This window comes from Heterodontus francisci, chromosome 6 (genome assembly GCF_036365525.1).
Source record: "Heterodontus francisci isolate sHetFra1 chromosome 6, sHetFra1.hap1, whole genome shotgun sequence".
Classification (NCBI taxonomy): Eukaryota; Metazoa; Chordata; class Chondrichthyes; order Heterodontiformes; family Heterodontidae; genus Heterodontus; species Heterodontus francisci.
The window spans coordinates 133,510,694-133,527,519 of record NC_090376.1 but is presented as its reverse complement, the minus strand read 5'-3'; positions in this window follow the sequence as shown (position 1 = coordinate 133,527,519).

Sequence of the window (16,826 nt, the reverse complement as noted above, 5' to 3'; positions counted from 1 at the left end):
TAAGTGCCTGTAAGAGTTTTTCTGGTTTGAACTTAATTAAAGGAGATTCATAGGGATGCACTCCTGATTTGATTTAGTCCCTATAAGGGGTTAAATTCAGAAATCACTTCCATGTGAAACTGTCCATTTTGGCAGGAAGAATAAAAAAGAAGCATATTATCTAAATGATGAGAGATTGCAGATTTCTGAGATGCAGAGGGATTTGGGTGTCCTACTGCATGTATCACAAAAGGATAGTATGCAGGTTCACCAAGTAATTAGGAAAGCTAATTAGGAAAGACTGGTGGATCGTATCAAACAACATGTCCCTTCTGCTGTTTGCAACGGGCAAGGTATAGGCAGCACCCAACCAGCTCATGCTTGCAAAACCCAAAACAAAGTATCCAACATTAGATGTGATTCCGCGATTGGACAACATTTGCTAAATAATCCACACTGTACTAAGAATTATGCCGACAACCAATTTGGTTGTCAGTAGGGCTCGCAGTGTGGTGCATTTGCATGCACTGGAAGCTACATATATTAATACACAGGGCCCTGTTCTTTGCAGACAGAAAGAACATGGACACACATTGCACTTGTTTCAGCTAAAAAAAATAAGTGACAGCCATTTTCTGGTTCTTTCCTCAGACCAATCAGAGTCAAGCTGTCCGGTTTTAATTTCAAACAAAGCTTGGCAGTTAACTATCAGTCACCATTAACTGGTGCATTCTCCATGATAACACCTCTACCAATCAGAGTTCACTTGCCAACCAATTAGCACTCTCTTCTCATACAGTAAAAAGTTATTGTTTTTCCAAACATTGGCATTCTTGTGGATTTTCCTGATGAGTACAAGATGAAAAGCTTCGACTATATGTCTTTATTTTCAGCAATACTCAAATTCAACATTATGAATTGAGATCACTGATGAAGAGCTGCTTGGATGGATTTTTAAAAAATGTATTTAAATGCAAAGTACAGTAATATGTTGCAACCTCTAGGAACATAGGAACAGAAAGGAGTAGGCTGTTCAGCCCTTTGATCCTGTTCTGCTATTCAGTTAGATCATGGCTGATCTTTAAGCATGTATAGTTACTTCAAAGCTATAGAAATTAATCTTGGCCATATTCCATATCGTCAGCAATAGTCCCTTACTCTGAAACCTGTAGATGTAATAGAGGACTTTCACTCTTATTCCTGATTCCAGGTAAGTCCTTCCTTCCTAGCATTGAAGCATACATATGGTATTGAGCACCAACAATGCAACTTTCTGCTTGGTAACAGGCAAAAGCCTTTGAACTGTCAAAGAGTTCAATGTTTGACTCTGATAATTATGGACATGCAGATCCTAAGTTCTGTATTAATTATTAAGCACTCATATCAACATAAAATTAAATACTGGCCACTTTTGAAGGTATTTCATATGCAGTAGTATATATCAGTACCTCCAAAATCTCATTATCATGTTAAACTGGTGACCCACAGAACCTCGTCACACCCAGACAGTTAAACAGATGTGTGCCTCTTCTCTTGGTTCACGTGTTTACTTCACTTACTTCTGACCTGACAGTACTTTGTGTTATATATTGTTGCCATATTGAAGCAATTTGAAATATTGTCACGGTTCTACATAAAGTAGCATTAAAATTGTATTTTTCAAATGCATACAAAGCATAAGGTTTAATGCAATTTTTACATGGCCATTTTATTTATTACTCAGTGATTACCAGGTTCATTTCTTTTTAACTCAATGTAATTGAATGGAAAGGGTTAACATAAGAACGTAGGGAATAAAAAAATGAGAGCAGGAGTAGGCCAAATGACCCCTTGAATCTGCTCCGACATTTCATAGGATCATGTTGATCCTCAACTTCACTTTCCCGCCTGATCCCTTGATTTCCTAAGTGTCCAAAGATCTCATCAATCTCAGTCTTGAATATAAACACCAACTGAGCATCCACAGCCCACTGGGGAAGAGAATTCCAAAGATTCACAACCCTCTGAGTGAAGAAATTTTTCCTCATCTCAGTCCAAAATGGCTGACCTCTTATCCCGAGACTGTGCCCCTGTGTTCAAGACTCTCCCGCCAGGGGAAACAATCTCCCAGTATCTACCCTGTCAAACCCTCTCAGAATCTTTTGTTTCAATGATATATGATAGCTCATAATATATTTGTATTTGCAATTATATATATATTTGTATTATAGTTCAAAATGTATTTGTAACAGGAAAACTCAAGTTTAGCTGTTCACTGGACTAATTAACTGATTATGTTATGGTGGCACTTTCTAAGGTGGTTTTTGATGCAAGCCTGCTATAATGAGGTGTATTTTGCACAGATTTATTACTACATTACAGAGAAAGCAATAAGCATAAGCAATGTGTATTGCACCAGAGATTATGTTGTATCAGAGTTACTGAGTATTGCTGACGTCTAATGTGCTTTCATGCTACTGGAGTTCAAATTATTGGACTAAAGCCTTATTAATGAAAAACTGCATTTGCCCAAACAAAATCCAAATTAAGTCCATTTAAACCAGTTATATCAGGTATTATATGACATTTATATGTGAATTAAGGTATTTTAGAGCTAAAAGCAAAAGAAAAACTGCAGATGCTGGAAATTTGAAATTAAAACAGAAATTGCTGGACACACTCAGCAGGACAGATAGAGAACAGATGAGTTAATTGCTGAAAATAGAGACATATTGTCGAAGCTTTTCATCTTGCACCCATCAGGACAATCCGCAATAATACCAATGTAAGGGGAAGCAACAACTTTATACTGTATGAGAAGAGAGTGCTAATTGGTTGGCAAGCGAACTCTGATTACCATGGAGAATGCACCAGTTTATGATGACTGACAGTGAACTGTCAAGCTTTGTTTGAAATTTAAACGAGGTAGCTTGACTCTGTTTGGTCAAGGCTTTGCCATGAGGAATGAACCAGCGAATGGCTGTCACTTATTTGGTTTAGCTGAAACAGGCATAATGTGTGTACATGTTCTTTCTGTCTGCAAAGAACAGGGCCCTGTGTATTAATATATGTAGCTTCCAGTACGCGCAAAAATGTCACACTACGAGCCCTGTGACAATCTTCAATTGGTTGTCAGCGTAATTCTTAGCACACTGAAGATTATTTAGCAAATGTTGTCCAATAGCAGAATCACATCTAATGTTGGATACTGTGTTTTGAGTTTTGAAAGCATGGGCTGGTTGGGTATGGCCTGTACTTTGACCGTTACGAACAGCAGAAGTGACATGTTGTTTGATATGATCCACCAGTCTTTGGGATGTACAGCCTATGTACCTATCATCACACTGGCATTGAAATTCATATATCACGTTACTCATTTGTGTGATAGGCAAGACGTCTTTTTGGCTTGACAGCAACATCCTGTTGGCGGTGGACACCACACATGTTGCTACTGCATAGTAGCAGCATCAAGCAGCTTGCTTCACCTGTTGCTTAAATTTTTGGGATACATTACCTTTCCAGGTCAATTTGAGGTAGACTGGGCACTTTTCAGGGCCAAAAATGATGGCCTTAGGCCCGTTCATAAGTTTGGGTGATATACAGCGAGAAATGATCTGATCAGGGTAGCCATAGTTATGCAGGATGCCTTTCATTCGCCCTATTTCAGCAACAAGCTTGCATGGTGAGCAAATGGCTTGGGCCCTATTTACGAGGTTGCCGATAAGGCCAATCTTATAGCGCGTAGAACTCCCTTGACATACCAGTTGAGAAATCTGCTAAGGGGTTCTCTACCTCATCTACTGCAAACCTACCTTCACTGGACAATACATGCATTGGGATTCTTACAGTTCCATGCACCTCTGGCTCTCCATGAGGTTGGCCATTCTCTCAATGGAGGGGCTCATGCGCTAATAGCCCTGAGCCACGGTGGTGCATGTGAGCTGGAGTGCCTAATGTCCTTTTGGGAAAGAAATCTGCTGTCCTTTCCTGGTCTGGCCTACATGTGCATCCCCCCCCCCCCCCCACCAGTTTCGCTAATGTGGACCTGAAAGTCTTCCTGAAGGTCATAAGGGTGAGGTGGGAGATCCTCTTCCTGGAGGGTGGCAGGAGAAGGCCACCCATCCAGACTAAGCAGACCTAGTTGGAGATAGCTGACATAGTCAGCAGAATGACTGTGGTGCACAGAAACTGGATCCAGTGTAGGAAAAGGTTCAATGACCTGATACACTCTGACAAGGTGAGTGCAACCTTCAACTCTTAGGACAGGCCTCTGGATATTTACCCTCCAGCAGACACAGCAGCTGAGGAGCCTTAGGGCACATGCTGCCCTTGAACATGGGAGGAGTGTGTGCCCAGGGCACTTACTGACCCTCAGAATAACTCAGAGCCATAGTGCTGCTGAGGACCTATTAGCATTGAAACATGCACAGTGACGCAGTGGTTAGCACCACAGCCTCACAGCTCCAGCGACCCGGGTTCAATTCTGGGTACTGCCTGTGTGGAGTTTGCAAGTTCTCCCTGTGTCTGCGTGGGTTTTCTCCAGGTGCTCCGGTTTCCTCCCACAAGCCAAAAGACTTGCAGGTTGGTAGGTAAATTGGCGATTATAAATTGCCCCTAGTATAGGTAGGTGGTAGGGAAATATAGGGATAGGTGGGGATGTGGTAGGAGTATGGGATTAGTGTAGGATTAGTATAAATGGGGTGTTGATGGTCGGCACAGACTCGGTGGGCCGAAGGGCCTGTTTCAGTGCTGTATCACTAAACTAAAAAAACTAAACTAATGAATTGGAGGAGCTGGCATTGGCCATAGAGGACAGCACAGCCTTATCTCTCTCTCTCTTTTCTCCTGCAGGAGAAACAGTCTCATAATTCCCAGGAGAGGGCCCAGAGTGGAGGAGGAGTTCCCTACCTTCACCTTATTACTGCGAAATGGGGGGCTTCTCTGCCCCAGGTTCTAAATCACTGGTTCTCCGAGGACATCTTTTAAACAGAAGGTACAGCAGTGAAATGGTCGTTAAATCAGGCCCACACTTGAACAGTCCTGCCCCCAAATCCACTAACTGGCCAGCAAACCCGTTTTCAAGCGAGTTGAGTGAACGCCCCCGTGACAATTGGGTCTGGTGACTGTTCCCCTCTAGGGACAGGTTCCAGACCTACAAACAATCCCAACTTTGGTTTCCTGCTCCCAGAAGGAAATTCCTGCCCATAGTCTCTGACATATATAAGTATTACAAGTGCATTGCATGTAGGTGCAATCTTATTAAAGAAGCATGTTTTTGGTATGAGGATATCTTAACATGCAACAAATAGGGACAGCAAATGTTCACTGGCCATTCCAGTTGTCCCACACAACTGTGGTGCCTTGTCAATTACAATATATACACTCCCTAAAATATATACATTACACACAATATTTACATGCCCTAACCCAACTTGTAATCTCCTGGGAGAGGCAGAAAACCAGATAAACCCAGGCCAATTAGAGGGGAAAAAATCTGCAAAATTCCTCTTCGACTCCTTTAGGTGATCAAAGCTAGTCTAGGACACCTAGTCCTAATTAGTGTCAACCTTTCGTATGATGCAATCTCCCCAACCAGAAACTTATCCAGCTGTCATTTGAATGAATTTGGCAAATATAGATGAGCACCCCATTCCCCTAGCTGCTGTATATGTCAGCTGTGACTCAGTTGGTTACACTCTGACCTCTGAGTCAGAAGGTCGAGGTTCAAGTTCCACTTCAGAGACTTGAAACCATAGGCTGACACTCCAGTGCAGTTACCTGAGGGAGTGCTGCATTGTCAGAGATGTTGTCTTTCAGATGAGACATTAAAATCAAGGCCCTATTTGCTGTCTGGAGATGTATGTGAAATATCCCATGGCATTATTTCAAAAAAGAGCAGGACAGTTGTCCCTGGTGTTCTGGTCAATATTTACATCCAATCAACATTTACATCCAATCAACATTACCCAAACATATTACATGGTTATTATCTGCTGTTTGTGGCACCTTGCTGTTTGCAGTTTGGCTCCCTCATTTCCCCACATTACAACAGATTGTGAAAGGTGCTATATAATCATATCCAAGTTTGCTGATGATACAAATTTCGGTGGGAAAGTAAGCAATGAGGAGGATGCAAAGAGGCTGCATGGAATATGGACAGGTTGGGTGATTGGGCAAGATCACGGCACATGGAATACAATGTGGCAAAGTGTGAAGTTATCCACTTTGGTAGGAAAAAAAGCAGAATTTTTTTGAATTATGAGAGACTGCGAAAATGTTGCATTCAGAGGGATGTCCTTGTGCATGAATCAAAGAAAATTAACATGCAGCTACAACAAGCAATTAGGAAGGCAAATAGTATAAAGCAGTAATGTTCAAATGGACTAGGAGGAATAAAGTCTAAATTCCTTAGTAACAATACAATTAACTCCACTTAGTTTTATATCTTCCAAGTACGAGTTTTTTTTGTGAAATTTAAACTTTTCCCTGGCTGTTTATCTAGATACTTGTTTCAATAGTACTTAATAGTAAATTTCTCCATTAGATAATTTTTGAAGCCTGTACCCTAAGACAGGCACTAAGCTGCTGATGGTTCATTTCTATTTACTAGCCTAGTCAGTGTAAATACAATATCATAAACTCTTTAATCAGTTCAAATCTGTCCTAAGTACAAAACAGTATGCTTCAAAATTAATTCGTAGTAAATTAGTAATCTAGTCCTCTTTGATAAGTATTGACTAGCTGTGGAAAACCACTTGTATATCCAACAGGAAAACAATGTATTATCTTGAATCATTTTGGAGTGGAGGTATATATACAAAGATTTTCATCAGATACCTTTCATAACAGTAGCAACTACCAATTATTCAATATCTGGTCAATAGGTTGTTATTAATTCAGTAATGCTGCCCAAAGAGGAATTTTTAATCACGTCACCATATAGGGAAAATGCCAATGTAGACCTAAAGGTGGTGTAGATACTTTAAAAGTAATATTTTTCAGCATAAAACATACTTAAGGTACAATAGATTTCAGGTTTTACAGACATACCAGCTTAAAGTGACGTATTTGCAAATAAAATAAACCATATCCATGCTTTGCAGTCAATCCCTTGTCAAACTTTAATAGGTCTCATCAATTATTTGTAGCTAGAAGATTGAAGATGCTAATGGCTAAATTCTATTCCTTCACATTATTGCATTAGCCGCACTAAACGAATGACTGCAATTTATTTTATGCAAAGCCATGACATTGCCCCACTCGCCTTTACCGTTTCCAGCCATGGAAAGCTACTTTTTATGTTTTATTTTTACCCAGCAAATTTACAAATTGATTCAAGGTTTTTAAAAAAAAACGTCTCAGCCATTTCCTGAGATGCACGGGATGTATTTCGTTCTTTCTCAGTGACATTATTTGGTTGCCATTCAAAATAGCTGAGAGCAGCTGGTAGGTAGGTGAAATATGAGGAGCTCCATTTTCTGATTTTGTTTCTAAAGCGAGATGTAAACAGGGCATCTATGCTCACAATAGGAGGCCTCTTCATTCCCAGCAAAACAAAGATTTAAACCCAGCGTCGCACAGATGCTAGCCTGGCATTCGTTTCAACGAAATAAATGTTGGGCAGTAATTTCAACAAATCAGGTTTATGCCAATCACATGCCACCAACTCTTCCCCCCCCCCCCAACAACCAACACTGCCCCCCACCACCAGCCACCCCCCCCCAACCTAAGACATTGCACCAGACAGCACAGAGGCATTATGTGCACATCAGAAAACACAGTGGTAGAAACCATTCTTGAGGGAAATAGGAAAACAAGTCACATTTGTGCACAGAACAAGCACTCAACAAAAAAAAAATCCTTGACCCCTTGTAAGATGTAGTGAGACAGTGCTTCCTAACGCCTAGCAGCACTACAGTGATTAACAATAGCACAGTCAGTCTGGGTTCTGACCCAGGATCAGATTCCACAGCCCAACGAGTCGGATAAAAACCACAGCTGTTTTTTTTAGAAGAAGGGAGAGTGAAAACAATGTTGGATATGTGACGAGAAAGTAATCCCACGCATGTTAACCTGAAGAAAATAGCCTTGGAAATTATTAGCACAGAAGCATACAAATGGCCAGACTTACTGTGTGTCCCATGGAGCAAAGTTCCTCATGTAGCAGGAGCCTCTGTTTCCCTTATTCCAAGCACTGAGATACTTTAACATTACGACGAAGCAACGGGTCACAGATATTTGTAGCAAGAGCTCTTAAATATCTCATTTTCAAATGGGATATCTCCGTTCAGAGAGAAAAAAAACAATTTTTTTCTTGAACACATTGCAGGATGAAGCCAAGTAGAGGCATCTGGTTGCTAAAGCACAATCAATATGGAGGGAGCAGTATTTTATGATTGGAGAAGTTGTTGTGTTTTTGGTGGTGAAATTCATTATTTAGTATCTGAACCCTCAGCATTTCAGTATCATTTATTCATAAAGTCCCTTTTTGCCAGGAGGAAATGGATACAGCTGGAGAGAGAGAGGGAGAGGAAGGGAGACGGATTGATGATATTGATCAGGTACCATCTTGAAACAAAGGCGAGGTGCTCTATTTTAGTTGACAACTGTGACAGATAAAAAAAAACAAGCAGAAGAGGAGAAAGGCAACAGCCTTGAACATCACAGGCTTTAAACACCGTTTGAAGCGAATATTATGACAACCACGTCTAGGCAAGCTACTGCAAAAAAATAATCTGAGTCATTAAAAAATGATGCTCTGTTTGGCTTGTGAATATGAGGCTTCAGGGAGCGACGCTGCACTTTCAAAGAGAGAAAATTAGTTTTGTATTAAATTTACATAGCTTTTTTAAATGTCAAAACCCTATTTGTTAAATTGGCTGCTGATTAGCATGGCGTCAGATTAGTACTTTGGGATGTATAAATTTTAACTCATCATAAGCTGGAGAATTACATAGTACTCGATAGCTGAGTCATTGTCAGAGCAGCAGACTAGACATCTAAGACACCTATGAATCCCAAAACTTTTTTCATAGTTCAAAAAATATTCTGATAGAAATTTAGGTGAATATTTTTCAAATATTTGAGGTGATTGACCTTACAAAGCCTGTAATGTTTGATTATAGAGATATCAATATACGTTTCATAAAAACTCCCATGAAACTGAACTTGTGTGAAAATCCATTTAATGTAGAGGACAATCAACATAAAGAATTACAGTGTCCTTATTTCTAACATTGTTCATAAAAATTACCTGCAAAAATACACCTGAAACTTTTATACACACACATATATGTTTAGACAAAGCAATGGACCTAGATTTTCTCCCTTTTAAAGTGCCCACATTTTCTCTGCCAATGAACTCAGTTGCTCCTTTGTCCTTCAAGAGTTAAACACTTTCACTGCTTTCTTCAAATTCACTATCATTAATCTTTAACCACTTTATTTCCACTGATTGTTTTCCCATAGCACTTACATACACCATGAGACTTGCAAACAATTTCTTTCCACCAGTTGATTATTTAACAAATGGAAGGTCCAAATTCCCTACACACAACATAAAGCCTTTTTCACACTGTTTCAGCCCTTTGAACAATAATCTCCACTTCTTTATAAACATTGAACTGCCTTCTCCAAAAGCACAAAGCTGTTGTTCCTGTCAGTATGGGTTGTGTGTGAGTTGCTTGTAACCAATTACACACTCTATTTGATTATGGACCACAGGTAAAGGCAAAGTAACTTTTCTAATAGTTGCTATCACGTTAACAGACTAAGCAAATGGAGCATACATTTTATGACATGATCAAAGATGTGAAATGATTGTTGAAAACTGTACTCTTCCTGCTGTTATGTCACTGCATACTAATATTACTTTTCAATCTTTTGTTCCCAGCCAGGGTGCTGCTGGATGGATGAACTGATGGGCTAAATCTTCCTTATCCATCAATATTACACAGAATTTACAGCACAGAAACAGGCCATTCAGCCCAACAGGCTTCACACAAGCCTCCTCTCCACCCTCTTGCATCAAACCCTATCAACATGTCCTTCTATTCCTTTCTCCCTGATGTACTTATCTACCTCCCCTTAAATGCATCTATGCTTTTCATCTTAACTACTCCATGTGATAGCAAGTTCCACATTCTAACCACTAATTGGATAAAGAAGTTTTTCCTGACTGCCTTATTGGATTTATTCGTGACTATCTTGTATTAATGACCCTTAGTTTTAGATTCTTCAACAAGTGGAAAAATCTTCTCTGCATCTCCCTATCTCCTTTGTAATTTGACATATATTTTTAGCATGAGGTGGTAAGATGAATAATGTACAAATGTACCGTTACTCTTTTCAAGTGTCTCCTGAAATAAATTATGTCCAGAATTTACATAAACACTTTACATTTTTTATTTGCTAAATCTTATAAGTAGGCCTCAGTAAAGCCCCACATCTTGTGAAGCTTAATCATCAGAGATCTCTTTATTTTATTTTAAAGAATGAATCATTATCAGTAGCCCTTTTAAAAATCAGATGCAATTACAGCTGTAATCAACATTAATATTGATGTGTTTTTTATAGCATCATAGATTCTTACGATATACAAGGAGACCATTTGGCCCATCAAGCCTGTGCCAGCTCTTTGAAAGAGCTGTCCAATTTAGTTTCACACCCAGTTTTTTCTCATAACCCAGCAAATTAGTCCTCTTCTAGTACAATGTTCATATACATGTCTCACTCTATAGTACTTCCGTTATTTCCATGCATACTTTATTTAAATGGAGAGTGCTGATACCATTGATGAAACTAATGGCATGAAGCAGCTGAATTAATATACGCAGTTAAAATGACTTAATTATCCAAGCACTCTTGGCTAATGACTGTATCTCGCCTGATGTGACATCAGCTCCTACATGCTGTCAAACTCAATTACTTCACCCATCCAGTTCCACCACTGATGTTATATCAGGCTGAGTAGAAATCGGCAACATCACGACATTTAGATAAATTCAAAGGTGATTTTTTTTTTGTTGAAAGTTATGAAAGTCCTCAGTGGAACTTACTGAAATCAATAGGATTTTTACCGTCAGTCTGATTGTATTTTTCCCTCAATAATACCAGCTTATCATATGCTAATAAGAAGAAATCAGGTGGAATCATTAAAATTTAGGTTGATTTTAACTTCGGGGACTGTAGTAGCTCCGAATGGATGTGGTGACCATGCTCTTTGCCCTTGAGACATCATGAGAGATTAGAACCATTTTGACGGGCGGGCCTCATGATCTGATCACTCATGAGATGCCTACGAGCTTTACAATGTTAACAGGAAGATCACCAATTTGGGGGGGGGGGGGGGGGGGGTGGTGACCGGGGGTGGGGGGGGGGGGGGTGTTGGTGGGGGTGCAGGGGTGGTGGTTGGTTGGAGGGATGAGTTTTCTGGCAGGCCTAACATCATAAAAAGAGTTTTCCCAATCAACATGTAATATTTGTGCTGCCTGCTCATTATCTTGAGTCATTGGTTGCTCACTTGTTTGTGGGGCTAGATATTGGCTATGTCTGGTGTCAGTTAGCAGCACCCAGCACCTTTTAAAGGGGAGGTGCATTCTGGCTGCATGCAACTGGGAGACAGGTCTGCACATAAAAATGGCTGCAGCAAGTACTGAAAGGGCATTCAGGTTTTCTGATGTTGCTTTGGAGGTGCTGATGCAGGCAGTGGACAGGAGGAAGGAGATCTGTTCCTCCCGCAGGGGTAGAAAGCCCTCTAGGCAATAACTCCATTTCCAAAGGGAAGACATCATTGAGCAGGTAAATGCCAAATGCTTAAAGCTCAGGACATGGATACAATCCCAAAGGAAGTTCAATGACCTCACAAGAATTCTTAAGGTAACAATATTGCTCTCTTTGTGGACACTTCCACCACCTCCAGCCTCACCCCACTTCCATTCACTCTCCTACAATCACTGCATTACACTTTACTACACCTCCTTCTCCTGATACTCAAACATTTATGACTTTTGAGCCCCTCTTCTCCACACTTCAAATCTGACACACTACCTATCAGTTATTCTAACAAGACAGGCAAATTGTCTAAAAACATTGACAAGACTGTCACTAACACACTCTTTCTTGTAGAAGAAGTTTGTTCACAATGGTCTTCCTCTTGAATAAAGCGACTGGACATCTTGGGCAGGGGTACAGTCATGGTCATGGTAACTGACAATGTTCGAGGAGACATCAGGCAGGGTTTTTCACACATTACCCTCATTTTCCCTTGTTACTTCTATCTCACCCCACCCCCTCACCCCCCAAACACACACACACACACTGCATGAAAAACTGCAGATGCTTTCACAAGGCACTTCTCCCTTTTCCCTCCCTTCAAACTAAAAGCTAACCCTTGTCTCTCTCCTTCATTCCATGTGCTGAAGATGTGGAGATATCTCTGCCATTTCAGGAAAAGAGGAAGTCAGCCTTCCTAATGAGTTAGCGTCTCATTTTCACCCCCACAAGCACCAGCTTAGATACTCTTACCATGCGTATTTTAGAGGCTAGGCTAGAGGATGGATCTTTACCAGCACAAGTACTCAGGAGCCAGGGAAGAGGGATGGGACATCACTGGTACCAACTTGCTTTAGGGCGAGGTAACATACTAGCTCTGTTGCAGAGAGCTCAGATGCTGTCTTTAAACTTCCATGTTACTGAAGAAGTGCTGTCGGACATATCTCAAGTGCACTAATTGACTTGCCAGGGAGGTTGTGCACAATGTCACAGATCATAGATGAGTCCAGCTCCAACCTGTGGCAAGGCTGCACAGTGACCATGGAGACCATTCTGCCTAATATGGATCGGTCAGCTCTAGCAATACAATAGTGGCCCCCACCTTCATGAACACTCTCCTGACAGGTCTCATGGCTGCCATCTTGGCTCTGGGGGCTACTGTTAAACAGGGGCTTCCAGAATGTCAAGTTACTCCTGCACTCTGTTCTCATAAATAGCCACAGGAGAGTGGTGGCACAGTCTCTAGGGGAGTGGGCTGGGCTCCATGGGTGATGCATCTTCTGAGGATGACAGTATATCTTCTCCCTCACCAGGCACTCCGGCAGCATCCTTGTTTGTGCCACACAGCCAGTTTTACCAGATTACCCATGTCTGGATCAGATAGTTGTCTCCCAGTGGCCAGCCTGTAACATGACAGCTTGGCTAGTATTGAGGTGGCACAGAGGATTGGCGCATGATGAATGAGTCGTGAATATTGCCAGAAACCTAGGCACAGACCTGCATGATGTGATGCTTGTGTTCATAAACCAATTGAACGTTGAAGAAGTGTAATCCCTGCCAATTGATAAAGCTGCCAGGTTGGTGATGGGGTGTATACAAGGAATTTTGTGGGCAGTCTGAGGCATCTTGCACTTGAGGAAGCCAGTCATGTGGCTGAAGCCTGCTCTCGTCAACTGCTTCGCTCAGTGTATAAGGAAAGTAATGTAGCTGTTCCTTCTGGTGTAGAGAGTCTCAGTGATCTTCCTGATACAGTGTTGGGCTGCAAACTACAATATGTCTCTGGTATCAATCCTTGCAGCCTGAAAGGAGCCTGTGGTATAAAGGTTAAGCGTCACCATGACCTTGCCAGCCATGGGCAGTGCCATCCATGCCCTGATGTGAAGTTGGCATTGTGGCTGCAGCAGATGACATAGCTCGGTGATACGCTCCTTGGTCAAGTGAAAGTGCCTCATACATTACTCTTGAATAGAGGTAATGTGGGAGAAATGCTTCCACAAGTTAACCAGCAGCCTGTAATGACAAACTGGCAACTAACCTTTAATTACAGCACAAATATGTTAAAATCACTCTGGTGAAGGATCTGTCCTGCATTGATGGTGAGTTTAGCACAAGGTAAGTCAAGTGCTGGGGGAATTTAAAATCAACAAGCACTGTACCATAGTTTGAGCATATTATTGTATTTTCCATTTTTCTGGTGCACTCTGCTCACGTGTGGAGAAGCCCGATCCAATATGGCAAGCTTCCGGCTTGTAATGAACATGTGCTTTCTGCCTGCCATATCGAATGCTTATGCACCTGTTTAGCACCAGAATTTCTAGGCCAAGGTTTTCAAAACATTCCACCATTGAGGGTTTTCCTTGCTTCATGCTGAGGTCTGTTGTAGACTAACTGTTATGAGATTGATTGTAATGATCAGTCAACAACTCCATTATCATGTTATCATGTTATCATGTGACTTCCAGGATGGCAGAAGCGGAACTAGATTAGGGCGGCACAGTGGCGCAGTGGTTAGCACCGCAGCCTCACAGCTCCAGAGACCCGGGTTCAATTCTGGGTACTGCCTGTGTGGAGTTTGCAAGTTCTCCTTGTGTCTGCGTGGGTTTCCTCCGGTTTCCTCCCACAAGCCAAAGACTTGCAGGTTGATAGGTAAATTGACCATTAGCAATTGCCCCTAGTATAGGTAGGTGGTAGGGAAATATAGGGACAGGGTGGGGATGTGGTAGGAATATGGAATTAGTGTAGGATTAGTATAAATGGGTGGTTGATGGTCGGCACAGACTCGGTGGGCTGAAGGGCCTGTTTCAGTGCTGTATCTCTAAAACTAAAAGATGCAACTAGAAGCAACTTTGGCTTTTTTCATCTCCCAATATTTATTATTCTACTTTGTGAAGTGTGCAAAAAGGCAAATGATTGCTCAGTACTTTGCTATGGCTGTGTCATTCTCCACTTTAAAGCAGATTTCCTAAGGTATGTACTCTATATAATTCAGCTGAACCACTTAGCATGATGGGACTCTGACCCATACCTACTGGCCCTGTAATACTAGGAATGCCATTAACCCTTCCTTAGCAGTCACTGGGTCTGTCGCCATGTGCTTCCTCTTTAACATCAGATCTACTTCCCTGTTGTGTATGTTTAATTGTTGGTACATGTTTTGAGTGGTATGGTGATGCTTGGGTGTGGCTGCCAGTCTGCTGAGTTCTCCCTGCTCTGTGAAGAGAGAGCAAGGTACTTTGTAAGTACATGTACATGCGTATCCATTTCGGTATTGTATTGTTAGTCAATGCATTATTATGCACTTATGCACAATTTGTGGACACATTAAACATTTCTTGCTCTCCTATAATCTCTAGATTCTTTCCTTTGAACACATTCATCCATAGTTTACTGATTTGTGGGATAATCATGTGGTCCACACACCCAGGATATCACAGCAGGTGTTCCTCAGGGTAGTGTCCCAGGCACAACCATCCTCAGCTGCTTCATCAATGACCTTCCCTCCATCACAAGATCAGAAGGGGGAAAGTTCGCTGATGATTTCACAGTTTTCCGCTCCATTCACAATCCTCAGATAATGAAACAGTCTGTTCTTGCATTGAGCAAGACCTGGACAACATTCAGGTTTGGTCTGATAAGTGACAAGTAGCATTTGTGCCACACAAGTGCCAGGCAATGACCATCTCCAACAAAACCATCGCTCCTTGACATTGGCTTTACCCTCAATGAATCCTCCACCATTAACATCCTGGGGATCACCATTAACCAGAAGCTTAACTGGAGCAACCATATAAATACTGTGACTACAAGAGCAGATCAGAGGCTGGGAATTCTGTGGTGAGTAACTCACATCCTGACTCCCCAAAGCCTGTCCACCATCTACAAGGCACAAGTCATAAGTGTGATTGAATACACTCCACTTGCCAGGATGAATATAGCTCTAACAACACTCAAGAAGCTTGACACCAACCAGGACAAAACAGTCCACTTGATTGGCACCCCATCCACAACCTTAAAGATTCACTCCAACCACCACTGGCACACAGCGGCAACCATTTGTACCATATACAAGATGTACTGCAGAAACACGCTAAGGCTCCTTCAACAGCACCTTTCAAAAACATGATCTCTCCCACCCAGAAGAGCAAGGGCACTAGGCATTTGGGAACAGCACCACCTGCAAGTTTCTTCCCAAGAAACACACCATCCTATCTTGGAAATATATTGCCATTCCTTCATTGCCATTGGGTCAAAATTCTACAACACCTTCCCGAACAGCATTGTGGGAGAACCTTCACTACATAGACTTCAGTGGTTCATGAAGGCAGCTCACCACCACCTTCTCAGGGCAATTAGGGATGGGCAATAAATACTGGCCTTGTCAGCGATGCTCACATCCCATTAATGAATTAAAAAACGACTTGTGTTACTTAACATTGGGCCACACTCTCTGGGAGTGCAAGGTAGAAAATCAAGGCTACAATGTTGTATCACCCCTTCTGAGTTAGTTCTTCAATGTTTGGTGCTCCACCAATTGTTGTCTGCTGCAATGTCCTATCAGATATCAGTTTTGTCTTTAAACATAAGACTAATGGGATTAAGATATTGTCCCAGAATTTCATCTAACATTCTGCTGTTGTACTGCCAAAACTTTGCAGACCTGCAGGAACTCTGTTTACACTTTTGACAAATTTTTGGCAGCACAGTGACTAAAACCTGAGGCAATTTGATGATTCGCCTGTAGAAATTCCTCCCTGCACTATAATTCTCTCTCTCCAATTATGACATTTATATTGGTCACAAATTTACTGTCAAAATAATGGTGAGACTAATACACCATGATTTATGCGCAAATCTCACAGCAAATTTTAAGCGAAGGCAGACGCACTGTTAAATACGTTGCTATCCAAGGTGGGCTGCTTTGCCATTCTCTTCCCGAAAATGGCATCTCACCTTCTGTCTCCCCATTGAAATGCTTTGAATGGTGTGAAGTTCCTGTACTTGTATAGTCGCTATGAAATAAAGTCGCCACAGAAAGTTAAGGTTTGTCATTTTCCACGGGGCCATAATTACTACCAAACTACCTCATTGGCATTGAA